Source organism: Trichechus manatus, unplaced genomic scaffold (genome assembly GCF_000243295.1).
Source record: "Trichechus manatus latirostris isolate Lorelei unplaced genomic scaffold, TriManLat1.0 scaffold00006, whole genome shotgun sequence".
NCBI classification, from domain to species: domain Eukaryota; kingdom Metazoa; phylum Chordata; class Mammalia; order Sirenia; family Trichechidae; genus Trichechus; species Trichechus manatus.
Window position 1 is genome coordinate 28768216 of NW_004443942.1, and position 10137 is coordinate 28778352.

Genomic DNA, 10137 nt, shown 5'->3' on the forward strand with positions numbered 1-10137 from the left:
GCTTGCTGAAGCCATCATGGATTGCCTGTTTATGTGATTTGATATTGACTGTTGTCTCCAAGCCCTCAATAAGTTATTATATTTATTTATTTTATGTTTGCTTACTGTGTCCTAGCTTCTTGTTTTGTTTTGTTTTGATATGCCCAAATAGGCTGGTCACGTGAGCTAGTTTGATTTTCTCACGTCTTGTTACTGGGTGGTTTGAGCTATTACTAGGTATGTGAGCCCAGGAGTCCATTTCCTTTCTTGTGTGGATTAAGCTCAAGTGTCCAGGTCATTGGTCACCAAATGTGTGGTGCAGGCTCTCACCTACAGTCCTAGATGGGCTGGCATGATTGGAGTACGCACAGGTATCTGGCTGCAGTAGGAGGTCATGCATGGAGCAAGACGGGGCTGATGGCTGCCCCTGAGTGTCTGGGAGGAAAGCTTGTCCCTCTTCCCTAGAGTGCATAGGTAGGTGGGTTTTGCAACTGGACTATGGGCACCCAATGCTGTTGGCTGTAAGGACTGGGAGGCACCACTTATTCTTGTACCCGTGTCGTGGGTGGCTAGGTGGCATGGGTGGAGCCACCAGTCCTCAGGTCCCTAATGTAGGTAGAACGGTGTCAAATGTCACAAACCTGCCACTCCACCATGTAGCTGATTCAGTTAAAGTTAGACTTTGGGTATATACCCTGTTTTACTGTGTTAATGAGGGCCTACACTGTTGATATGAGCCCACACAGGTCTATGCAGGAGTGAAAGGCATTCAAAGTCTGTGAACTCCTTATGCCTATGCCTAGGCAAAGGAGCTGTGCCTACTCTAATTTCCTGGCTTAGGAGAGCTGGCAGATTATTTATTCCTGTTTGTTAATTTGTTCCCTCTCCAAGGCCAGGAGAATGGCTCAGGGCATGTGACAGGTCCTTACTTCCGGCCCAGGAGACGTGGCAATGGCTGAAGCTGACCCAGAACCCAGTGCAGAGTGGGGAGGGGGCAGGTAAATGGGAGAGTTATTTTTCCCAAAGTGGGTGTTTTTTGATCCACACAGTAGGTTAGATGCACGTACTTGTCTTTTGCCAATCGAGCGCCACTTTTCACTGGTTCTGGAGGCTTGAGTAGACTCTCCACTGCTCGGTCTCTGCCGATGTGGAAGGTGCGTCCCAAGCACCACCACTTGCCTCACCATGTGTGCCAGCTGTAGGGTGCCAGTTCCTCCCAGGTCAGGTCTAGTAACGCCTTGCTGCTTCTGAACCATTTCTCCCTCCTCCTGCTGCTCAGTCTGATTCTTCAACTTTGCCTTTGATGTTCAGGGCTCCTAGATTGTCATATATAATCAATTCACTTGTTTTTTCAGGCCTTTGTTGTAAGAGGGACCACAGGAATTGTCTGACTACTCCGCCATCTTGGCCCTGCCTCTGAGGTTTTACTCATCTTTGCATTCTCCACGATTCTTAATACAGTGCTTTGCACAGTGTTCAGTACATGTTTCATTAATGAATGAATTGAGACAAGTGCCTTTGATCTATGTCAAAGAAATAAAAAATCATCAGTTTATGAAATAAACCATGATTTGTGGCATACATAAAATCCAAGTTAGTGTCTTTATATAATTTTCTTGGCTTAAAGGAAGCCCAGCATGGTGAGTCTACTTTGATATTTATATCCGTATGAAGAATATTTGATGAACTGTAATATTTCTGCTTTGAGGTATGACCTATATCAGTGCTGATTTCCAGACTCTATAACCAAGCAGTAATTAGACAGGCAGGGGGGCCATTAGAAGGTAGTGCATTTCTCTTTCTTCTCATAAATTTCTGATGTGATCAGTTTGTTTACTGAATGGAGAAACCAGTGTTTGCTGCATAATTAATATCCTGACATGTTTTGAATCTCATCATGAACCTTCTTTCCTTTAGACCTATAACAATGAAGAAAAGACTCCCAGCTGTAATAAGATAAACAGAATATTTTGTTCTTACCTCTTATCATGTTCACAAGTGTGGCTGCATTTCTTTAAAAACATTCCTAAAGATAGTTCCAGCTTTAGAATTCTATGATTTCGTTTGCATGGAAACTAATCAGCTTTCCTTTAGTCTCTCTTCACCCTTACTAATGACAAAAAAAATTTTTCTTTTTGAGCTCCAAAACCAAAGTCAAAGATCCTCAAAATTTATTCATGTTTCTTCTCTTTTGACTGTATTCTTAAAAAAGAAGGTGTAGTGAGATTTTCAAGAGTCCTGAAAGTCACATAAAAAGGCAGTTTCAGACTACAAAACGTGTAAAGCTCCCTGAATTAAGATGTGAGGGAGAGGCCCCCTCCTCACCTATTCTTTATATCCCAGCACGTAGCCCTGTTGCGATTCAAGTGTATTTGAAAGATCTGTTGATTCAACTTTTAAAAACTGAGCTCCAGAAAAAAAAAAAATTTTGGCAGATTTTCTCCCCCTTTTAAAACAGTTCCTTCCAGAATACTAAATGCAAAGAAAGAAAACAGCCAAACAAGGGAATTGTTTGTCACCATAGTAACTAATGCCTTTTGCTATGACCAGTAGAAACAAAATTTCAAACCACACTCCATAAACAATGGCATAGTGGGTTTGTTATAGATCTTACTTGATGTTATTAATGTCATGATTGACCTAATAACTATAATTAGTGTAAATATGATTATAGTAAGATAAATGCTCTTTGCTGTATCTCTCATCTATTTCTGTAAAACTTTCCAACCATTTCTGCTTTATCCATTCTTAGCTTCTAGTCCCCCTTCTCTCTTTTCCCTTATTATGCTCCACCTCTGTTTTAGAAAACAGATCCTAGTTACTAGAAAAGAACACAAGTACTTCAGAAATGCAAAGACTTTTTACCTTTGGAAACCAGAGTCTTTACCTGGCTGATTGATAGCATGTTACTGGAAGCCTGCAACTATGTTGAACTGGCTTGGTTTAAGTTGTTGATCACGATTCTGCAATGTTCTCCTGAACCATATGAGCCTTCTCCAAAGAAAACCTGGGAGACCACAGGAATACTACACATTCTTAGTCATTTCAGTGGGTGTTGTCTGCACCACTGCCTGGATTCTACTATATCTCTAGTATCTCTTTCTAGAAGGTAGGAAGATTACTGCAAAGTCTGAGTTTCTTAGTGTGGTCAGCACCTTCAGAAGGGACGGTGGAGCTCTCTCCATGAGTTTGGGAATGAAATGTTTTTAAGAGAGTTAAACTAGTGAAATCTAAATATTGTTAATTACTTAAGGGTTTACATCTTATTTCCTATAGGTCTTTATGTAAGTTACTTTAACTTTCTGAGCTCTAGTTTCTTCATCTGAAAGATGGGGATAAATAACAGGGTTGATGTGAGGAAAAAATAGCACAAGCTGGTTCATAGTGAATATGCTAAAAATTGTTACCTAGAATTATTACTATTATTGTCATTTTCATCACCACATCACAACCAATATCAACTACTTGTTGAAACATCTTGAATTGATAAATTTTTCCAAAATCCAAGCCTAGAAGAACACAGTTGAGATGTTGGCTTAGGTCTGTTTTCTCAGTAAACAAACACTGAGGAAATTTGCATGGAGGAAGTTTATTGCGGGGAGTGCTTTCAGTAACAACACCTGTGAGGGAGTGAGGAAAGCACAAGTGGACAGAGGGAGGATTTCAACTATATGCTGTGGAGCTTAGATGGACCTTCAAAGTTACCCCCAGTTGAAGAGAGGGAAATAGGCATTTGTGTTTCTACATTGAATAAGTCATGGAATGTGGGCTGTCCCTGAAGAGGGAGTGTAAACTTGGGTAGATAACTACCTTTAGTTGAAAGTAAATCCTGGGAAGTCAACAGCCAATACTCCCAGCATCTGGGGAATGATTACCTTGGTCATTGAGTAGAATCTGAGTACTCAGAGTGGAATCTGACTAGAACATCGATAATATCCATTATAGATGTCCAACCAAGAGTTTATCAAATGTATAAGAAGGCTGAAACCACTCACCACTTAACCTCATGTGTAAGGAAATGAGAAGAAACTTCAGCTTCCCACTGTTTTAACTGTATAGCAGGAGGCTTGTAAAATCATAGTCATTTTGTAAGAGGACAGTTCTAAACTAGAATTACCATTTTAATAAAACCTTAATACTGGTTTTTTGAGGTGAGTAAATTCCCTACAATTTCAGGTGAAAGGGTTCAAAGTGAGCTGCTTCATCTCCATCTGTTCAAGAGTTGAGAGTCAACTCCTACTAGGTAGGGAATAGTCTGACCCTAAGAGTTCTTAGAGGCTTGCGCATCTTCTTCATCAATTTATATGAGTGTGATTTTATCCCACTGTCAGTTTTTCTTCTCTTTAAGGAAAGCATTTCTGACCTTGACAATAAATAGTGAGTCAGTAAGCTTGTGTAAGGAGATATTTATATAGGAAAGGAGGCATAGGTATGTGTGGGTGGATGATGGCTGTGGGTAGAGAAATGAAGTACTTGAATTAGATTTATCACCAAGATCGACCTCATTTTTTTTTCCTAAAATTAAAAAAGTAAAACTTGTCTCATGGTGACAATTTATGTTTAATAACTGTGATGAACAGACATTAAGATGGTTCCAATTACCTCTACCTCTTGGTGTTCATGATATGTGTAATGCCCTTTCCTTATGGGTGGGTGGGATCTGTGACTTCCTTCTAATTTATATAATATTGAAAACGTGATGGAGATTTCACTTTAGTGAAATAGCATTGCACAAGAATGTAACTTACATCTTGATAACTCTTGTTCTGTCTCTCAGATGCTCACTCTAATGAAGCAAACTGCCATACTGTGAGCTGTCCTGTGGAGAGGTCCGTGTGGCAAGGAACTGAGGGTGGCCTCTGCATGACAGTCTGCAAGGAACTTAAGCCCTTAGTCTAATAGCCCTGAATAAACTGATTTCTGCCAACAAGATTTCTTTGCTGAACTCTCAGATAAGACCTCAGCCCTGATTCACACCTTGATTGTAGCCTTGCTAAAGACTCTAAAACGAGAACATGGTTATGCCATGCCTGGACTCCTGTGCATGGAAAATGTGAAATAATAAATGTGTATTCCTTTAAGCCACTAAATTTGTATAATTTGTTATGCAGCAATAGATAACTAATACATTAATGTCAGAAAACTAAAACCATTATTTATGTTTTAAATTTGTTGATATTATGTATCAACATGTTTCAGGTTCTACTGATTCTGGGATAGATGAAGATCCTCTTCTCTAGGAAGTAAGGGTCCTACTTGTGTCATTGGCATGTTAAGTTGGAACACTTGGTAGAGAACACTCTATATTATGGTAGAACATATGTCCTCATAGTTCCCATGTAATTCTAATACACGAATATATAGAGATGTAGAAGGTATCTTGTCCAAGGGACCTCAGCCCAGTTATCCTGTTCAAAGACATTTTGGTTCCTCCTCCTTTGAAAATTTTTTTTTTTCTCCTCTGAAAGCTTTTGAGAGTCCTTCTTTGTCCCTAAATTCCTGAAATTTCAAAATCACACACCTTGAAGCAAGTGTATTTTCATCTACTGTGCTAGTCTCTCATCAGCCCCTTTCAATCAAGAAATACATGCCCTTCTGTTCTGGGCAATTTTCTTGAATTATTACTTTTATAATTTCTTCCTTTCCATTTTCTCTAGTCCCTCTTTCCAGAACTCTTATTATTCAGATATTGGACCTTTTGGACATGTCTTCATTTTTTTTCTTTTTCTCACCCATATTTATTCATTTTTCTTTTAACTGTTTCCTTTGGAAGATTTTTCTCAACCTTATCTTTCAAACCTTATGAAATATTTCTGTCTCATTTCTGGTATTATTTTAATTTCTGAGAGTTTGCTTGTGTTCTTTGAATGTTCCCTTTTCACATAGCATTCTGTTCTTAACTTATTGATGAACATTTTCTCTTATTTGAGGATATTAAAGATATGTTTTTGACGTTTTCTTCTACTTAACTAGTCTCAGTTTCCTCAAAATTCCTCTCCATGTACATTTAGCAGGATTTCAGGAGAAAGCAGGTTAAGTGAGTACACTCAATCTCTGATTCTTTGAGACCCCTTGGAAGAATCTTTCTATCTACAATGAAAACAGAAGAGTTGGTCACAGTTCTCTCCACAGCCTGTTCCCTTGTGTCTGGGAGATGTTTATGAAATCTTCCCTTGGTGAAGTATAATAAAACCCTCTTAAGAACTTTTTCAAGGAACCAGCTACTAAAAACCTCACATACAGAAATTCTTACAAGGGAAATGGAAAATTATGGACATATAAATGGAAATTAAAATATTTAATGTATCATATTGGTAAAGATTATAAGCATGAACTTCAAGGAAGAATCTTATTGGTATTGTAATTCTTTAACTTTTCTTTAGAGTAAGAATTCAAAAGGCAAACTTGTAAAACCAATGAAGTTAAAGGCCTCTCTTACCTTTCTAAAGAGGGCCCTTCCAATGATCAGGACACCATAAGATTTCTCCTGTGTTCTGTAGAGTCACCTCTATTCCTTCTGTTTGTGTCTTTGTGCCTATGTGTTTGTGTGATGGCATAGACACACACACATACATGAACATATGTATATACATACATGCATATAAACATAGAGATACATAGAGACATAGGTAAAAATACAAATCTTATTTTGGAACAAATTCAAAAGTCTGTACATGAAATCCTTTGTGGATGATGAATATGAAGCTCAGGCAAATGGCTGTTGTGATAGACCTTAAGTGTAGGAAAATACTGAAGGGCCCATGGTGAATGGACTTCCTAATGTGGTTTAACTCTTCACTTTGACTGAAAAAAATTGAGGTAGAGTTTAATCAGTGCTAAAGAGCTTAAAAAAATTCAGACTGGGGAATAAGTAGAGAAATCTTGGCTCAAAATTGTTCTGAATAGCCACATCTGGGGGTAAGGGTGATCGTGGGGTTAGGGTTTGGAGAAGTTTCGGATCGTAGGAAGTAATTTTCATTTTACATAAATTTTAAAGGATAAATTTATAATTTTTAATTTATTTGTTATCTCCATTATGTTTTAAATAGCAAAGCAATGTATTTTCAATAAAACCATCATTTAACATTTTTTTACTCTTTAAATTTCACTGCTCTGTGGTAAAGGTGCAGTTGCTGTTGTTGGGGCTGTTAGTTGCCATCCGGTTGTGGCTCCAACTCATAGTGACCTTATCTTTATTTATTTATTTGTTCAAGTCCTCACAATAGTGATTTTATTAAGTTAGTTGCTTTATAAAACATTGCAGATGTCATAATTGTTAACATAACAATTTACCAAACTGCAGTTAACTGGTGCAGTTTGCTAAGCATGTTTTATAAAGGAAAGGAAATGCCAAAACCCTGTTAAAGTTGTTCCACTGCAGCCTAGAGAACAAAGGCAATTTGTTGCTCGGACATTTAGACCAGGCAGTTAAACAGGTGAAGTTCCTCCCCCACCCAAAGCACTCCGTCAGCAGGAATAGTCTGATAAACATAAACTCGACAGTCTTTGCACTCAGGAGACTCCACAACTTGAACTGCAATAATGGAGAGGTTTCCCTTCTTCAGTTTCAAAGTTGGAGCGTTTTGGTCATTTAATTTTTAAGTATCAAACTATTGGCTTTTCAGCTGCAGTATCTTCACTCTGAGATAAGCAGTCTTCTTCACAATGTATTTTTTTAATATCCTCACGCTCAATTTTAAGACAAAGCAATTTTAATACTAGGTGCACACCACATGCCCTTGCTGCAAACTGCATTTCTTGACAAGTTATGAAGTAGTTCAAGGAGGTGTGGTTAAGGCTGTGTTACTGGATGGTGCTGGTAAATACTACACAATTTTTTGTCATGTTGCAACCTTGTTTCCAATTTAGTGACTGCTGCTATGGAATCAGACAGCAACAATGACACTATTACGATTTTTTTTTAAAACTATGATTTAGTAGCAACTGAGGTTCCCGATTTTAACCCCTTGGCAGCAAGATCCAAGTTCCCTCATTCGCACATTAGCACCTAAGAGTCAAGGGGTTAAATAACCAGCACGAAAGATACTGCGCTTCTGATTGTAGCGTTTGGCAGAACTGAAAGGAAAGGAAGTTGTGCTACATGTTGAAGGGACTGTGGGCAACAGAAAGAAGACACCAGGAGAAGATAAACTCTGTCACATGAAGTCTTCATAGTCCTGGACGTAGCCTCCATCATAACCACCATAGTCTTGCCAGGTTGTCCTTCATGGTAGCCTTTAAGCCCCCTCCAGGAACCACACCTTTCTTCTTCTTTTTGGCTTTGCTTTTCTTGTTTCTGTTTTTCACCGCACAGCACAGTCAATGAATTGATAATCTTTTTCAAGTCATCAATTTCCAATGAAATACGCACGTCTCGAACTAAGGCTTCCAAAAAGCTGGCATAATATAGTGACTTTTCATATTGTGTAATTTTATCTTTTAGTAACTTTTCAAACTCTGTGAAGTCATCTCTTGAAGATGGGTTCATAGCATCTATTCCATAAATGGTATTATTAACACCAAAAGTTTCCTTTGCTAATTCGAGGTCTGACTCTTCCTGTAATTTCTTTAGTCGCAGTTTATCTGCTAATTGTTCTTCTGGTGTTAGCACTTGAGGTTCTTCAGTTTCTTCTAACCTCTTTTTAATTTCTTCTTGCCTTTTCTGTTGTTGCCGTTCTTTCTCTTTGATCTTCTCTGCTGTTTTTTTCTTTTCTGAAACTTTTACTTCTGGTTTTTCTTCAGGGTCCTCTTTTTTCTCATGATCATCATCATCCCAGTTATCCTTGATGTCTTCGTCCACGACCTCGCCTTCCCAGCGGTCCCGCCGGCTGTGCCACCGCCCCCCACCTTCCGCACTGGGTCCTCCACGGAGAACATGTCCGCGTCCCAGGAATCGGAGTCCCCCGCCGCTGCCGCCATCTCGCGCCGGGTGTGAGCCAGTGACCTTATCTTTAATAGGACAAAACATAGGCCAGTCCTGCACCATCTTCATGATTGTTGCTTTTTTTCTGTTTGAGTCGATGGTTTTGGCCACTATGTCAGTCCATCTCACAGAGAACCTCCCTTTGCTGACACTCCACTTTACCAATCATAATGTCTTTTTCTAGTGATTGATCTTTCTTGATGACGTGTCCAAAGTGAGCCAAAGTCTAGCCATCCTCACTTCTGAGAACCATTCTGGTGTATTTTTTCTAAGACTACTTTATTCATTCTTCTGGCAGTCCACGGTCTATTCAGTACTCTTTGCCAACACCACAATTTGAATGCATTAATTCTTCTTTGGTCTTCCTTTTTCAGTATGTATCTTTTGCGTGTATATGAGGTGACAGAAAGACCATGGCTTGGGTCAAGCAAACCTTAGTCATCAAGGTGATACCTTTACTTTTTATAACTTCAAAGAAATCTTTTGCAGCAGATATGCCCCAGCATTATTAATTTCCACTTGAATCCCGTTCTTGAAGAGGAAATATTTAAAGCCCAATTGGTGACATCAGAATTTCTAAACCCTTTCTTTTAAGTTTTCAAATAGAAGTAAAATTTGTATACACACACATACACATCCACAGACACATCCTATGGCAGACCTGTCTATCTTTTAGAATAATTAATCACATATGAGTATTTGCTCTATTTCTAGCACTGTAGCAATGACTGTGTGGAAAACAATGGTATGGTTTAGTCCTTGTCATGAAGATGTCTATATTCCATGGAAACAAGTTACTCATCCATAAAACAGCTGATAAATAATGTTATGTAACATGTAAAGAAACACAAAATGATTCAGTAATAGATGTAAGTTTTGTAGAAGTGAATGAGTGGTGATGTAAGGAAATTTGACCATCAGGTAGCCTTCAGAGAGAGGTAAGATTTAAGATACACCATAAAGAACCAATGGCATGTGGTGGGCGGTACAGATCAGCAGGAAATATGAGCAAGATACAGGAATGCAAGTGAGTAAGATGGAGAGTAGTTATTTTTAAATAAATAAGTACAGTTTTACTGTGAACATTTAATAACATATATATATTGATGGGAATATTCTAAGTTCCTTGAAACAAAGAGATGTAAAAATAAACAAAACCCAAATAACAAACACAGGTAAACGCAGGATTTGGGTATATCCCATTACATCACTGTCTGAAGGCAGAGATTGTAGGT

The 10137-nt window shown here is 38.6% G+C and overlaps 1 pseudogene; it reads right to left on the reverse strand.

Moving 5' to 3' along the window:
• Positions 1-6578: 6578 nt before the first annotated feature.
• Positions 6579-8898, reverse strand: LOC101346619 (eukaryotic translation initiation factor 3 subunit J-like; annotated as a pseudogene).
• Between the last annotated feature and the right edge of the window lie 1239 nt (positions 8899-10137).